Here is a 17206-nt window from a genome sequence, read left to right on the forward strand (position 1 = left end):
CCCTGCTTTCTGTAGCAATTAATTAGAGAGAAAACTGATATAAGATGGCTAAACGGAGGCATTTGACAACATGGAAAATTTATAAAATATATAAGGTTGAAAATAAATATTAAATATGTCAGGAGGCAAAGGGCACTTATATATGTGTGTGTGTGTGTGTGTGTGTGTGTGTGTGTTTGTGTGTGTGGTGCAAATGTATGAAAGAAACAAAGCTGGTGATAACTATAATTGAGTTTTTCCAGTTAAAAGTAGAATCCAAACTGTTGTTATGCTTATAGAATTATGTGAAAACTGTTATTTCATTGGAGATATAAGAACCAGCTGTATATATAAGCACAAATGCAATAATTTTGGAAGTGTAATCAAAAACATAGTAGAACAAAAGTAGGAAATGTTTGGATCAGTTTGAAATTGTTAAGCTTACAGGCTTTCAAAGTACACAAAAGAAATAGACAGTGGTGTTAGCTAGGCATTAACCTGTGATGCAGCATATAAGAAATGAACTTGGTATAAATGATACGGATGTAGCTTTTATGAAATTATATCATGAAAAGCTTGAATCTATTGGGCCAGTCCAAAAGTGTTGGTCGGAATTTATTTTGTAAGCAGTGAACTATGTAATTTGTATGTTTTAATGTTTGTTTTATAATGACTGAATGCTGCATTGTGGAAATGGAATTCCGTTCATGCAACAGGACATCCACCAGGATGCCTTCAGAATCTGTTCTGGGGAATCCCCAACACTCTGAAGCAGATTTTGAGGGAACACAGGCAGCTGTAGAAGGGAGGCGAGGATGGTGAAGTCCTATTATATGAGCAGAGGTTCACTCTGCTTTCGCATGGACAGCATGGTCTAGATGACCCTTGTGGTCCCTTCCAATTATACAATTCTATCATTATATTATTCTAACCCTATATAGTCTATTATCATGCTCTGTTATGTATTTACAGAATTAAAATAATGTATTTCTTTAAATAAAATAAAGGCTATAACCCACAGACTCCACAATCACTCAAAATCTTAGCTCAACACAAAGGAAAGTTGATTCACCACCGTATCAAAGTCGCTCGTTTGCATCCATCCCTTTCAGAATCCAAAACGGCACTCTCTGTATAAGCATATATTTTCTGCTTCAGTTACAGCAACTGGGTCTGCATCCCTTGATTCCAGAAATCAGCCTCCTCAAGCGAGCTATCTCAGTGGTCTTATGGCTACCCATGTGACAGTGCTGGGGCTGCAGGGTCCTTTGAGATGTAGAATTACAAATTGAGACTGTTGACCCAAGACCATTAAACAATGAGATGGAGAAGAGAAAGGAAATAATGTTTTATCACATGATACTGTGGAGAATTTGGGGGTATCCAATAGCTTTTGAAGAGCCATTCTGATGCTTCAGGTTCTCTACTTAAAAGATGGGCACCCACTCCCTCCAATATTCCACTATGTGAAAGTGTCTCAGCCATGTCATTTGATCCGACTATATTGCCTAATCCCAAATGTCTCCCTGGCAAATATTCCCACAGCCAGACCCTGATTCTCCTCTGTTTGAGATGAAGTAGGAAGCCCCATCATGAATATTTGTATATCATGAAGACCACTCTCTAGAGACATTGTTCTAGCATGAACCATAGATAATTTTAAAATACTTAGTTCGTAAGCTTAGCCTCAACACAAAGGAAAGGGAGCTGTGTCAGCAGTGCCTCCCCCACCTGAAAAATCACTTTACTACAATAGCCACATTAGAAATTCCTACGTTTTACACGACCCAAATACTTGACGTGTCCAGAGGGAGGGTGAGGTGAGGAGGAAGGGCCAAAAATTGCACGTCTTTGTATGGCAGTGTGAGAAGGATGGAATGCTTCTCCCACATTTGACAACAGTGGCGGCATGTCACCACACACATATACACCATACACTCCATAGTCTGCAAGTGATTTTTGTGCACCCACCCAAGCCTATGCCCTCAGCCAAACTCAGTTTCACCAATCCCTAGGTATGCTTCTGTGTATCTGCTATATTGAACCCACTCCTTTGCAACCATCCCTTTCAAGATCCAAAACTCTCCTCTCTTTGTAACCATGTTTCTTTGTCCCAGTTCCAAAATCCAGTCCACATCCCTTGATTCCAGAAATCAGCCTCTTCCAATAAGCAATCTCAATATGAACAGAGGAGTTTCGGGGACCCTGGAAACAGATACAGTTATCAAAGATGCTTCAGGATACAGTTGATCTGAAATTGTTGAGCTCCTCTCAGATGAAGGAGAAAAGTGGGAATGTTTTACTGAATGATACTGTGGATAGTTTGGGTCATCCAATGGATTTTGAAGACCCGAGTTAATGTTATAGGTTCTCTACCTAGAAGATAAGCAAGCACACTCAAAATATTTCTATATGTGAAAGTGTATCTTTCTCTGATTCAACCATTATGCCCAGCAGACAACAATTCTCCAGCAATTGTTCCTTCACAAACCACCCTCCCACCTTTGTATGGGATGAAGCAGGAAGCCCACCAGGAAAATTTATATTCTGTGACTATCTGTGGCTGCAGCCAGTCTTCCAGCATGAATCATGGAGAATTGAGAAGAATAAGAAAATCTCCAAGAGTGAAAATGAACAAGAGGAGGACACGGGGCTGCAGAACCCCATTACCATCTTCAAAACAGGACGACTTCTGCAAGAACCATTTCTTGCTGGTGTGGAACAACCTTGTAGAGAACAAACAAAGAAAGGATGCAAATCAAAAGCTGGGCACATCCCCAGAATCAGAAAAATGATGTCTGCTGTGCTATTTTGAGCTGAAGCCTGGGAAATGAAAACTCAGCCTGTCATGTGGGTTTTTCCCCCTCCGTTCACCTCTCTGCCTGAGATTCACACACTACTTTAAAAATGAGTGGGGCCACGGATGCCATGTTGCTGATTGCAGGGTTGGGTTTCATCTTTCACTTGATCATAGGCTGCACCCAGTCACCCACAGTATCTACAGCAGGATGTCACCAATCTAAAAAGCTGAAGCATGCAAAGAACAATGTACAGGGCGAGCTGATTGCATGAGGTTTTAACAGCTTTGGTACAAGCCATTACTTGTGCTGCTAGGCTTAGTGTAGAGACCAGACTCTGGCAAGCGGTGAATGGTGGCGAAGCCTGTTCCACCCCTATTCCAATCTGTACTATTACAAAGTATGCTTGGCATGTTATGGACCCAATGGGTGCTGCATAGGGAGGAAGAGAACTGTCCTTTCCCAACCATTATACTATATCTAAGCAAGGTCGAGGGAAATTACTGTCTGGTGAGACCCGTTGACATCAGTGGTCCCCAAGCAGACTTTGTGAGTGGCAAGGATGACAGTGCTGTGATCTGTGGTGGCAGCTGCTTTTGAGGGTCCAGAATGGTGTAGCATTCTGGGAAAGAAAAGACTTTAGCAAAGAAGCAGTAAGGAGCTGGTGAGCTTTGTGTGCTTGCTCTCAAAACAGGTGCCTGAGCCTCGCTACCCGCAAAAAGGGATGCGAGCTAAAATGGCCCTCCACTTTCGCGGTTTGCAAATTGGGCTGCAAAACTGGCTGGAGGGGAGAGCAATTTTTCTAAGTTCTACTACTTGCCAGTCACTTGCCAGGTTGATCTGGCACACCCCTTCTGTCGCTGAAAGCTCAGAAGCTGCAACACCTATAGTTTCAGGTAGGCTACAGTTTCAGGTCATGAGATTCTCAGTGGATGCTGCCCTGTTGTTAATAGCTAATGGCCAGCAAAGGCATATTTGGGAGCCAAACACTATTGCACAATGCCATGTATAGAATTGCCAAGTTAAAAATACCAGTTCAGTGAGTGGAACTTAACATGAGCAGGTGGGTGGAGCAGAGGCTGGGTTCTGGCAAGTTAGAAATGAAGGCCGCCCCTGCTGCTTGCTTCTTTTTTAAAGGCAAGGAGGGGCCTGGTGGGTCAAGGGGCAATCTGAAAAATCAGGCAAGGTACTGTATGTGGTGAATGTGGAGGCGGGGAATTTAATTCCCCTCAGTTTATTTAATAAAATACCTAGGTTATTTATCAGAATGCCAGATACTAAGCCAGAGGCAAAAATAATAAACAGAAGATTGGTTGTCAAGCCTTAATAGTGAATTAAAGTAAGAGCCAAGGGATGAAGCTGAAACAACTGTTTTTTGACACCTACTTACAAAATGGCTGGATGTTCTCCACTTTAGAGAAAGGGATGGGGGTGGAGGAAGAAAACTGGACAACCTCTGAAGAATTTTTAAAATAGAAAATACATTTTTAAAAGACTAAAAGATGAAATAATAAAATAGTGGAAAATAAAAATGTAAAGCTTCACAAAATTGCAGAATTGTTATCTCTTATCACTAAGTACATCACAAAAAATGTCAGTGGCGATTGTGACACCTGCACAGTCACATGCCACAAAGGAATCATAGTAAGAATGGTTGCAGAATCTAGGGGAGAATCACATTCTCCCAGGCATAAAATACTGCAATTTGTTGTGGGGAAATACGATATCTCTGCAGAAGTAATGCAACCTTTAGGACTACTGGAAAGAATAATTCTGCTCCCTAAGCGGAACCATACGGCAGATGGCAGTGCCTTGGACTGGCCTTAGGGGAGAGCCTGTTGCATTCCTGACGGTGTAGAAGTAATATCTAAAGCTTTATTTTGACCCCTGTGGTTAATGTTGGATTAGGGGATCAGCTGAACCTGCACTTGATTTTAGGTCAGCAGGGCGAAGAAACTAAACAACAGATAAGTGGGCACAAGAACAATCGCCACAGCTGTTGTTGCCATGTTGCTCTACTGTCACCCACCCTGACTGCCTCCAAAACCCGTGGGGAATGGCTAAAGAGGAAGGACATATATGTGCATTGCAGTCTCTAAAGCCGCTTCCAGACTTCCACTATTTTGCAGGTGGGATTCAATTACATAGTAGCAAAGCCAGGTGGATTTAATTTGCAATTAAAGTTGATTTCAGGCTCTTGTACAACCCCTGCATTAGACTTTTTGCAGTAAGGAAAGTGATGGGGAAATGGACTGGAAAGTGTGGGATAGCAATTGCTTGGTGCAACATCAAACAAACTAGAACGAACACTCCATAACCAAGGCATCTGGTAGTGTCCACAGCAGCATGTGGGTGGCCATCTGTCACAAATGCTTTAGCTAAGATTCCTGCATTGCAGGGGGTTGGACTAGATGACCCTTGGGGTCCCTTCCAACCAATTCTATGATTCTATGGTGTGAAATGATGTGCTGAAACAGATCAACACCCTCAATTCTTACTGCATTAGTGCTACACAAAGCAGATCAAACATGCACACTAAGTGAAAATTAGGATGCTTTTACCAAAAACAAAGAAGCAAACAAGCCAGCATTTTTTTAAAAAAAAACAAAACAAGCTCCAACATTTTTTGTACAAAAGAACTTGGCAATTGGCCCACCAGGAAAATAAAGCAACCAGGCATTTCCTTCCAGGCTATTTGGCAAACTTGAAGAAGATGTAAGCATTGTGCACAATGCATGAGAAATGCAAACATGTTGTGCTAAAAACTGTATGTAGGGAAAGTTAACCAAAACATCAGTGCAAAACATATTGACTTGAATATGAATGCTGAATTGAAACCAGTAGCATTTACTACTGAATCAGAGAGCTGAGCTGTAGCACTACAAATGCAATTAAATTACTCAATTCATGTCAATTCCTCCTTTTTTCTTTTGTAATAGACAGAATCTAGACAATGTGATGCCTTGGAGAATACCAAGGTGGATTTACAGGAATATACTTAAAAATACACATTTGAGAACTCTTTCCCTATTTGCATAAAACTTGCCACAGAGAACTCCCTAGAATTCACTATAAATAAGCTAAAGGGGCTTTCCACACCTCATTCAGCTTTTACAGTTTCTAGCTTAATTTGTCTACTTGCAACTGCTGTAGTGTGTAGAATATGAATGGGCAGATCATGGACAACTAGTTGATTTCTGGTGGATAACTTAGGGTTCACTGGTTGCTGGGATACTTGCAAAGAATGCTGAATCGGTTAGATTTTGATCTGATCCTTCGCCACACTTCTTATGTTATTTAAGTGTTTTCTAAGTGTGCAATTAGGAACATATAAACAAAGATTGGTGTTATGTCTCAATTGAGAAGAGATGCTTTACAACAAATACAGCTATGCACAAATGGCCTCTTTAAATTCTCCCGAGTAGTGGGTGGTTGATGGGGGTGCGGGGAGGAAACAACATTTCACTGAATTTCCAGGGAAAGGAGAAATTATCCAACAGCAGTAAGTAGCACCATGTCAGCAACTATATTGGCTTGACAACTATATTGGCTTGACCATTTTGTATTCCCCACAATATTCTGGGCATAATGTCATTCTGGAACTGTGAGAGAAATATGGTGGCCAGCACACACACACACACACACACACACACACACACAAAATGGTGGAGAATATGGGGGGGGGGAATATGGGGTGGGTCCTGCCAAACATCTTCCTTTGTCTGGGGGTGGGGTAAGAAAAACTAACATCAGAAATTTTCTCAGAAAAATGTATTCTGAGAAATGTTGACACAGCTACTGGGATTCTAGTTTTTTAAAGGTAGACCCAGCAAGACTGAAGTCTGCCCGCTCCTGCTGCAGAGAAAACAAATAATAACCTATAGTTATGCTTTTCAAAAAGAGAGTCAGTTACATTTCTCAAGTTGTCTTTCTCACTCCAACAAATTGCTCTCACTGCAAATAAATATTGAGGATGGGGCATATTGATTGCTTCATCCGTACAACACCCCAAGCAAGATGTCACAATAGTGATGCAAGGATATTACATCACACCTCTGAAAGATCAGATGTACAATTTAGAGAAAGGAGTACACAGCCTTTTTTTAAAAAAAAAGGGAAGCAATATGTTCATAAAATAATACAGCATTGCTAGGGTGGTTGAGGGAAACTTACTGGTATTTGCTTCTTTTAATAAGAAGGTTAAATGTGCATTCTCACTTTTGAGGGATGCACTGAAGGAGCACTCACCCTCCAATAACAATGTAAAGTATTTTAAAATGCATTTTTAAAATGATAGTTGCTGTTTTATTCATGTACATTGCTTTGTGCAATCCCCTACATCCCTTGGGAAAGCAATATCAGTGGTACCTCGGATTAAGAACTTAATTCGTTCTGGAGGTCTGTTGTTAACCTGAAACTGTTCTTAACCTGAATCACTACTTTAGCTAATGGGGCCTCCTGCTGCCGCCGCACCGCTGCTGCGCGATTTCTGTTCTCATCCTGAAGCAAAGATCTTAACCCGAGGTACTATTTCAGGGTTAGCAGAGTCTGTAACTTGAAGCGTCTGTAACCCAAGGTACCAGTGTAAATGTGTTTTGTTGTTTTAAAAAAAATCATCTTATGTGTTCATTGGAGTCCTGTGTGCATGACTGTGTGTGCACTTCCTTTTTGCAGCGGAAAACCAGCCACCTTTCTGAGTACTTTTGTGAGTGAAGCTCACAAAATGATTGTGCCCCATCATTTTTTACTTTTTACTATTTTTTATGCCTTTCTGCTTTGGCAAAAATGTGAATAAATAAATGAATATACTTACTTTTGAAAGCCACAACATGGCTGTGGGTGTTCATAGGGCAGACAGAACTGTGTCAGTGTAATGGGCAAAGTTTGGCTATTGTCTAAGAATCACTTGCCACTGATGACGTCTCAGGCATGGGCTCAGACAAAGTAGGGGGACCCGCTGGATCAAGTTAAACAATAGAAATACTTAACTAGCTGACCAATCATGTTGGTTCTGCCCCCCCCCCCGCAAAAAGTCCTGCCCCCTCTAACAAAAATTCTGGCTACACCCACTATCTCAGGTGCAATACAATCAGTGTCCATCATGATAATGCATGGAGCTGCATTCCATGTTGCAATTGCATTACAGCAGCTAAGCTTAGGGATGGATCTCATGTTCCAAGGTACCAAATATCCTGCTTTAAATCCTGAGAATATGCAATCTCCCTTGACGCAAAATGACTGCAGCCTGCCAGGTAAATCAGTCACCTCTCTATCTGCAGACTTAGGAGTGGCTTAAAATGTTCTGCATGCTATGGCGTAACATATCAAAGCAGCCATTCAGACGAAAAGTGAAAATCAGCCACCAGAAGTGACCAAACCCTGCCCCCCAAGGCCATTTGCTCATATTTTTACATAGGTAACATCCTGTGGCCGTAGTGGTTGGTGTGATAGTGAGATGGCACTCACCTGACCCTCCTGAACCAGTTGAGCCACTGCTGCCAGGCAGCAGGGAGATTAGTGTGCTACAAATGTACAACCAGAGCTAATCCAGTGGATTGCAGCTATTTCCAAACACCAGCACTGGGAGTGCACTGGAGACAAAGTAAATGGTTGTGTGTACACAGCCAAAGGCTTCAATAACTAAATATAACAGGGGAAACATGATATAAGACAAAGGTAGCAGCAAACGTAGGTTTAGCAAAAATGGGTTGTAGAGGTTTTCTAGATGCACTGCAGTGGAAAGATATGTGGCAATGATGCCCTCTGCTCCATCTTTATTTGGATCGAGATCAATCTATGGGAAAGGAAGTTGGTCTCCGCTGAAGGCTGTCCTTCAGGTCAGTTCACCACCTTGCAGTCCTTTAAGCTTCTTGGAAGCCAGCCTGTTTGCAGCTCAAAGCAAGACCCCCTCCCCACAAGGGGATGAACACAGCCTCCTCACCACTTAAAGGAGCTCATCCATACAGCTGTTTAATATGGCTAGGAAGCTTCCTTTACCTCCATTAATTCTCTAAGATGTTCTTCTCCAAATGACTGCCTTTCCACATTTTCCACTCCCTCAACCTGGATTTTATTTTACTCCATTTCAGAGTATTCCTGGTATGGGAATATCTGGATTGAGGGAACAGAACGTGTGGGAAGGCAGAGGAGAACGTCATATGGACAACAGATAATTAATGGAGGTAAGGAAAGCTTACTAGCTACATTAAATAAGAATACAGTTGCGCACATGAATTCTTTGAGGGTGAGAACTAGCACATGTTCTTTGATTCATTCCCACCACGCTAAATCCTAACCTTTTTTTTTTCCCATGTAAGCTGCTTGGGGAGCCTTAAACAACTGAGTTGCAACTGTTCTCTGCTGTCCGCACCATTTTGGAGGCACAGTTGTACTCTGCCATCACCCCTGCATGTTGGCCAATTTCTTTAAGATGAGCATCACAAACACCAGGGTCAGCCAAATACGTTTTGCTGCCTGAGGCAGAGCAGCAAATGGTATCCATTGTCCCCAAGGTGAGGTCAAATTATGTTGGCAGCTGAGGCAGAAAACCATGCAAGCACTTTCCCCCACCCTTGGCATAAATAATAGTGGTAATAAATGTACTAACAAGAAGCTGCCCTTCTAAGATACACTAAATCAGTTGCCTGAATAACTCTGCTTAGCCAGAACCATGGCTGGGGGCAGGGAAGGAAGGTGTGAGAGGCAAATTAGCAGAGGAAAGTAGTAGATGGGGGCACTGCTGCCAGCTGCAATTTGTCCCCCTGTTGCTGTTTTGCAAAGAAGAATCAATTGACAGAGTTTCAAGACACCAGGTGGCGACAGAATGTGTAGCTACACCCTTAAGGTGCAACCCTGAATGTACTTGCTAGGACCTGAGTCACCTGTCTAAGTAAATACGTTTTAGGATCCATCTGTCACTAAGTTGAAAGCAACAGGAAAAAGTATGAGGAATTACTTTTTTTATATAACTAGGGTAGAAGACTTTTGCTTTTAATCATCAGCTGGGAGTAAAACTTCCTGACCTCAGTTTTCAATAAAACAAGCATAGGCATAGATATGTTAGCTTTGCCCTTCTGAGACAGCTGGGAAGTTCAGATCAGACTTTTGTAGAGACAGCTACTTTTAGATGAGTGATCACCTGTGTGATCTCTTTGTGAAAATTTGTGGATTTACACAAATACAGACTGATGAGGAACGGTGATAAAGAAGACAGTAGATGGAGGATTCAGAGTCTTGAGAAGTTCCAGGCACACTAGCCTGCCTCAGTCAATAGAAATATCCATGGGATCAGCGCTGTCCCTAGACATTTTGCTGTCTGAAGCAGAGCCCCAATTGGCACCCCTCCCCCTGCCGCCCCAAATCAAGGGCAAAGGATCCAAGACTGGGCAAGATATTTTGGCACCGGGGGTGGGGATCCCACAAGCACACCCCCTTCCTTGGCGGTAAAAATACAATAAACTAAATAAGTAACAATTTGCCATCTTTTGATAATACTCAGAATCTGACTGCTCCACTCTCTCTAATGGAAGGGGGAGCCAGGAAGGGAGCCATGTGGTACAGTTCTTGCTAGTATGTACTACCTGCAGACTTCAGGGGAAGGGCTTGCAAATTTAATAAACAAGTAAATAACAAGCAGCCCACAGAAAATTAGAATGCCAAGCAGAGAATTCCAACATAACCATCCTTAATAGCAGTTTATACAAGCCATATACAACTTATCCCCCATCCCTCCACCCTGCACTTGGATGCAGTTCCAGGAATTACTTGAGAAAAAACTGCATGCAACTTCCACATCACCAGATAGCTCAAATTCCAGACAGTAGAATTTATTAATGAAGTGGAGGGTCCCACTCTGCTTGGGGAAATGTCATTTTATTTTCCTCCCCATCAAAATATTTATTTAACTGGAATGGGGTGTTGAGATAAATTGATCTCTGTAAACATTTTGTGATCCTGTGCCCAAAGTGGAAAATTATAAATAATATTACAAAACTACCTTTCTTTTTAAGAGTCATCTGGGGTATTTCCGACCCTAGTCTTCATAATATGATGATGATATGTGTGGGCTAGGTTTTCATGTTGATATATTAAGAAGTTTCATTATGATATTGTTAATGATGTTTTAGTCATGCTTATAACAGGGAAGGATGAACAGAATGTGGACTCTGAGAACTTCATGAAGAGATGTCATGAGGCAGATTTCCTAATGGACATGGCTGTCATTTAAAGCCAGTGTCATTTAAACACAGAGAGCCAGTGTGGTGTCAGAGAGCCAGTGTGGTGTCAGAGAGCCAGTGTGGTGTAGTGGTTAAGAGCGGTAGGTTCGTAATCTGGGGAACCGGGTTCGCGTCTCCGCTCTTCCACATGCAGCTGCTGGGTGACCTTGGGCTAGTCACACTTCTCTGAAGTCTCTCAGCCTCACTCACCTCACAGTGTGTTTGTTGTGGGGGAGGAAGGGAAAGGAGATTGTTAGCCGCTTTGAGACTCCTTAGGGTAGCGATAAAGCGGGATAGCAAATCCAAACTCCTCCTCCTCCTCCTCCTCCTCCTCCTCCTCTTCTTCTTCTTCTTCTTCTTCTTCTAAATTCCAAGATAGGGTTCAGAGTACAGTAGTCAACAGTCAAGAAAGCATTATTTCTTCTTGTTGATGTAATAGATGGAGTTTTACACCTATACTATAGAGCAAAGGTTTTCTTGCTTTGGTCCAGTGACAACTGGTTGAACTGCCTAGTTTGGGGAAGTTTTATTATAACCATCTGGCAGTGGGGGGAAAAAACTGTTCCTTCTCAGTCATGGATGCCCCTAGCTCTCTCCCCAGACCCCGACTTGATCTTAGCCAAAGGACAAAAAGTTGTGTTTATATACCGGTATGTCTGTACACAAAATGCTATGGCTGGAGGCAGATGCTGAAATGTCTGTCTATTTTTTTCCTTTTCGGTACAGACCGACTTTGTCACCAACGACTCATAGCCAATGCAGTATGTGTGGGACCACACAGCAGCATACCCTTAACGAGGGAGCAGGGATCCTTGTTCATTGCCAGGCTCTGTGTGTGTTGCTTAGTGCAGGCACACAGGAATGGAATGGAATCTGAAACTTCTTTTTTGCAGCACAAATAGCTGGAATTTATCCTGTAGACAAAAAAAGCAAAGAAAAGAAAAAGTAGAGATCATTTTTCTAATCCAGATCATCAGTGAGGACTATGCTTGCAGAATAGGCCACTGTATTTGATACCTGAATGTTGAGAAGAAAGACCATTTTAACACTTGGGCTGTGTACACATTACCATCTTAAAATGCAGCTATAGATCAGTATAGATCTTAGTATAGATCAAAGCTGGTCCGGGGCAAAGAGCATCAAAATGCAGTATTTCATAAGAAATGACAGGATAGATGTGAATTGTGCCTAGCGTCATATGTTCACTGCTTCCCATACCAGCAGTGGGGGTACACTGAACATAAATGGGAATGTGCGTAAACAGCCTTGTGCTAATTCAAACCATGTTAGATAGTTAGGAGTTGCGTTGCTCACTGTTTGATTAGTTGCTGATATGAATGATACATCTGTGATTACCTTCCTCCACAAAGCGGGGTTTGATTGTGAAATTTCTTGCAACTTGTAGGTGTAGGGGCCTCTGGCAATAATGAATCATAGTTCTTTCTGCTATATTCTTCAGATACTCCATACATTCTTCAGATACTCCATACATTGTTTTTATTGTAGGGTGAATAACTTGGTTCTTTCTACAATTGGGGTTACATTTATTAGGATCTCCATCTAATTGCTCAATTTTACAAAACAAAAAGGCCCACAGGACTGAACACTCCTCAGCATTTTGGGGTTCATCTCTGTGCAGCATTTAGACTCTGACAGAAGAGAAAAGATAATCCCATTGGGGGGGGGAAATCTCTAGTTTTGCCACATCCCTAATTATTGTAAATCATCATAATTATACACATAAACAGGTTGATTTACATTAATTGTGCATTCTACTTAAGAGGCAGTCAGCATCCTCCTGACAGATTGCTAAAGCCGGCCACTTCAATTGCTTGAGATCTGTCACCCTTAGTTAAGCTGGCTATTATTCTTCCAACATCCACATACCAAAAAAATTTGATAATTCTCTGTGATTCATCAAAGAAAAACATAGCTGTTATATTGGAAGCCCAGAAACCCCCAGTGCCATTTTAAAAAAATCTACAAGAATTTCCTTTTCTGATTGCCAAGTTCTGCGCCAGGAAAGCCAGGAAGTTGTCCATCCTTAGTCAACAATGAACAAACTCTTGTTTCCCTAACCTCCTCTCCCTTCCTTCCAAATAGCCATTCAATGGGCTTTTCAGGGTTGCTGCAGTCTATAATTTGCCATCTTGGCCTGATACTGTGGCTTTGGGTGCCCTGGTTTTGCCAAGTCATCATCTGGAGGGAACACTTGGTCTATTTTGCAACAACCTTATTTTTTTCCTCCTCCTTACTGTTCTCCTAAGTGTTGCTAGCTTTTGCTTCAGAATATTCCATGCTGAGTTGGAGCCAACCCTGGATAAAGCCAGGGATGACTGTGTTTAGTGTGTGGCCTGGCTCTTCAGTTTCAAAATACATGATCCAGAAAACCTAAGGAACGAGAATCCAGTGCTCTGGTTTCCCAATGTTTGGCAAAGAATACAGGCTCTGCCTTTTTTCACTGAATATGTAGAACTTGATGCCTTTGTGCAAACCAAGCAATGTCGGCCAAAAAAGTGGAATGGTAGGTAACCATCGTTTAAATTCAGCTGACTGGCCTGCACTGGTGAACACAGATATTTGGCTCATGGATTCTTCAAATATTTAATGGCCACAGAGACTGGAAGATTTTATGCAATCCAAGCATAAGCTATTAAAGATGGATTTATGAGTGTGATATCACCTTCTGAAATTCTTTTGACACAGCACTTGCTAATGGAGTATTTTTATTTGTTTGTATTTGTGTTCATATTACTTTGGGTTTTCTTTATTATTATTCCATGCTTTTGTTACTTGTTAATTACTAAGTTTTCCAGAGAAGCTTCATGAGTAAAGTTTTGTCATCATCACAGTAATTTCAATCTAGACCAGACTTTGACCAGCTGCCATCCCCCATCTCAGTTTTTAGCTCTGAAGTTATCATTGAGAACTGCTATCAAATTTAAGACTTGAGTCCTAATTATTATTTATATCCTTCTCAACCTGACCTGGAATACATATTATTGTTGCACCAAGAAATATGCAGGGGGGTGAGGCTTCACATGACAAATTATTCCCATTCTGGCCATAATATAGAGAACTGCTTATTGCACAAATCTCTCCCCATAAGCATCTCCATGCTTTTGGTCATCAGCAGTCAATGAACTGGGGCAGGGGCAGAAAGACTAATAATGTGGTCCATGTGGTAAATATTTAAATGTGTTATGGCAGGATTCCTTGCCAAAGGGAGATGAGTTTAACAGTTTGGCAATTTTTATTTATGCTTCATCCCTGCATATCTCCTTAAGAACTGTGAGAGTGACTTGGGAGACAGTATCCCCAAGTATCTTAGGCTATGCACACACTCCTATTTGTTGTTGTTGTTTAGTCGCTTAGTCGTGTCTGACTCTTCGTGACCCCATGGACCAGAGCATACCAGGCACTCCTGTCTTCCACTGCCTCCCGCAGTTTGGTCAAACTCATGTTCGTAGCTTCAAGAACACTGTCCAACCATCTGTCGTCCCCTTCTCCTTGTGCCCTCAATCTTTCCCAACATCAGGGTCTCTTCCAGGGAGTATGGGAGCCTCTGTCCTTCCAGTGAGCACTCAGGGCTCATTTCCTTAAGAATGGATAGGTAAAATCAGCCCTGAGTGCTCCCTGGAAGGACAGATCGTGAAGCTGAGGCTCCAATACTCCTATTGATATTAAATGTTGTTTTTGTTGTTGTTAGTACCACGTCCATCTGACTGGGTTGCCCCAGCCACTCTGGACAGCTTCCAACAAATGTACTCCCACTGCTGGCTTGGGAAATGGTGTATATACACACTAGCTAGTCCATTTCTATCCTGCATCTATCCTGTTGTTTCTAATGAAACACTGTGTTTTGATGTGTTTCCCCCACAAACCAGCTTTGATTTGAATTGAGAAAAAGAATGACCTAGGTGTGTTTTAAGCAGGTAATGAGTCAACAAGCTGAGTTTCCAATGAAATGCTTTCCTTTGTGACCATTAAATTCTCTGGAATTGCCATGCTTAGCCAACATAGAAGGGCATTGTTGACAGTGGCAGGGTGGGTGGGTGGGTGGGTGTATCAAACTATCTGAATAAGTCTTTGATTGCATGTTGTTTTTGTTTAGTCGTTTAGTCGTGTCCGACTCTTCGTGACCCCATGGACCAGAGCATGCCAGGCACTCCTGTCTTCCACTGCCTCCCGCAGTTTGCTCAGACTCATGTTTGTAGCTTCAAGAACACCGTCCAACCATCTCGTCCTCTGTCGTCCCCTTCTCCTTGTGCCCTCCATCTTTCCCAACATCAGGGTCTTTGATTTTGATTTGATTTTGATTTGATTGCATAGCAAATGTTATTAGGTCCAGAAGATGCTGCCAGTTGGCTTTATTCAGTACAAAGGTGGTTAGTTCTGTCCTAGAAACCTCCTCTCTCTCTCCTACAGCTATTCATATGTTTAGTGCTCTAGTATTCAAGGTCTGTTCAGTCTTCTAAACTTGTCCTCTTCATTTTCAAGAAATACTTTGTCTAAGGAAGCAGGCTAATGCATGTGAAAGCTAGTGCCACAGTAAAGCAATTCATTACATTGCATATGAAAGGTAGTGCCACAGGACAACTATTTGTTTCTTAGAAGTGATTGTCCTCTAAGGCAGGCAAATCCTTTTGCTGCTACAATGGTTGCTGTTCTGGAATTTGCCCCATAATTAGTGGGCCCTTCCTTAGTGGTAGAAATGAACAATGGGAGAGAAATAAAGAGCAATGTGTCAATGATCTGTGCTGAGGACTGGTGCTATTTAACATTTATAAATGATCTGGAGCTGGGGAAGCAGTCAAGTTTGCAGATGGTGAAAATCCAAGTAGACTGTGATCTACTTCAAAAGGATCTCTCCAATTTGGATAATGGGCAACAAAATGGCAAATAATGGCAGGTTTCATTATAATGTAGTGTATGCACATGGGGGAGCAACTTAAAATACAGTATAGGCTGATGGGATCAGAACAGGATGTGACTTCTCAGGAAAAAGACCTTGGGACATAGTCAATGAAAGCATCAACTCATTGGGCAGCAATTGTTAAACAGGCAAATTTTGTGTTAGAGATGCTTAGGGAAAGGGTTGAGAATAAAATGCTTAGTATCATAATGCCATTACAGAAAACTATAATATAATACCATAAGATTCTTTTCTGCTTTTGTTTCAAGAGATAGGTAACATGACTATATCTCTGGAAATTTAGAATCTTGTGTGCAGTACTGCACTGTGCAGAGATGGTTACCCTAACTAAAAAACAATTGTATTAGTGCTGAAAGGGTGCTTCATAAAATCTGCTGTAAGCAACCATGTATAAGCAATGGAAAGCAGTGTCCCAAACATAAATGCAAATAAGTCATGTTTATTTCATCACACTTGCTTCTGAATGAACTAGCTTCGAATGAACTATGCCATGCTTCTTAGACTGTGTATTACTCTGTATCCAGTGGAATCCCACTACTGGTTTGCAAGCAATGCACACATGACATTAGCCACACTCCATGTCTATCCTGTGTTCATCTTGTTTCTTATGAAATACTGACTATGTGCACACTAGCAGCTTCAAGCACAGCAAGGTAATTTCCATCTGCTGTGTTGCAAGTTACACATTTGCACATTGCTGTACATACCAGAGGAGCAGAGGTGGCGCTGCCCGGTATGCCTTACCTGTTTAGTTTCCCTGCACCTGCAAGCAAAAAAACACTACCACCCACTCTACAAACTCCTGTTCATCTGTGCACGCACAATGACTGTCTCAAATGTTCACACTTCAGCTTAACTGCAGTGATTATGGATTATGTTTTCAAATTGGAGGGAATCTGGTTTGAAGGGAAACACATCAAACAGCATTTGTTGATGAACTACAGGATATGGGCTATGGGTAGCATCACATATACATGACTTCAACACTAGCAGCAAGGGCTAGTGCAATGTGTATACATCCACTGTATTTTGATGCATTCCCCTCCAAACCAGCTTCAATCTGAATTGAGAAAATCAAAGACTTGTGCTTTAAGCTAGTAATGAGTACATAGCCATAGTAAGGTTACCAGTTTTTTTCCAATGAATCTGGGGACACTCTAAATAAATAAATAAATACTACACATTCGGGATGTTGATGCTGCAGTGATGGCAGTGGCAGAGGGGCGGCTGCCACCTTGACCTCAACCGCCACATTTCCCCTTCCTCCGAGGTTTCTA

The sequence above is a fragment of the Podarcis melisellensis genome (assembly GCF_964234715.1).
Source record: "Podarcis melisellensis genome assembly, chromosome: 6".
Lineage (NCBI taxonomy): Eukaryota > Metazoa > Chordata > Lepidosauria > Squamata > Lacertidae > Podarcis > Podarcis melisellensis.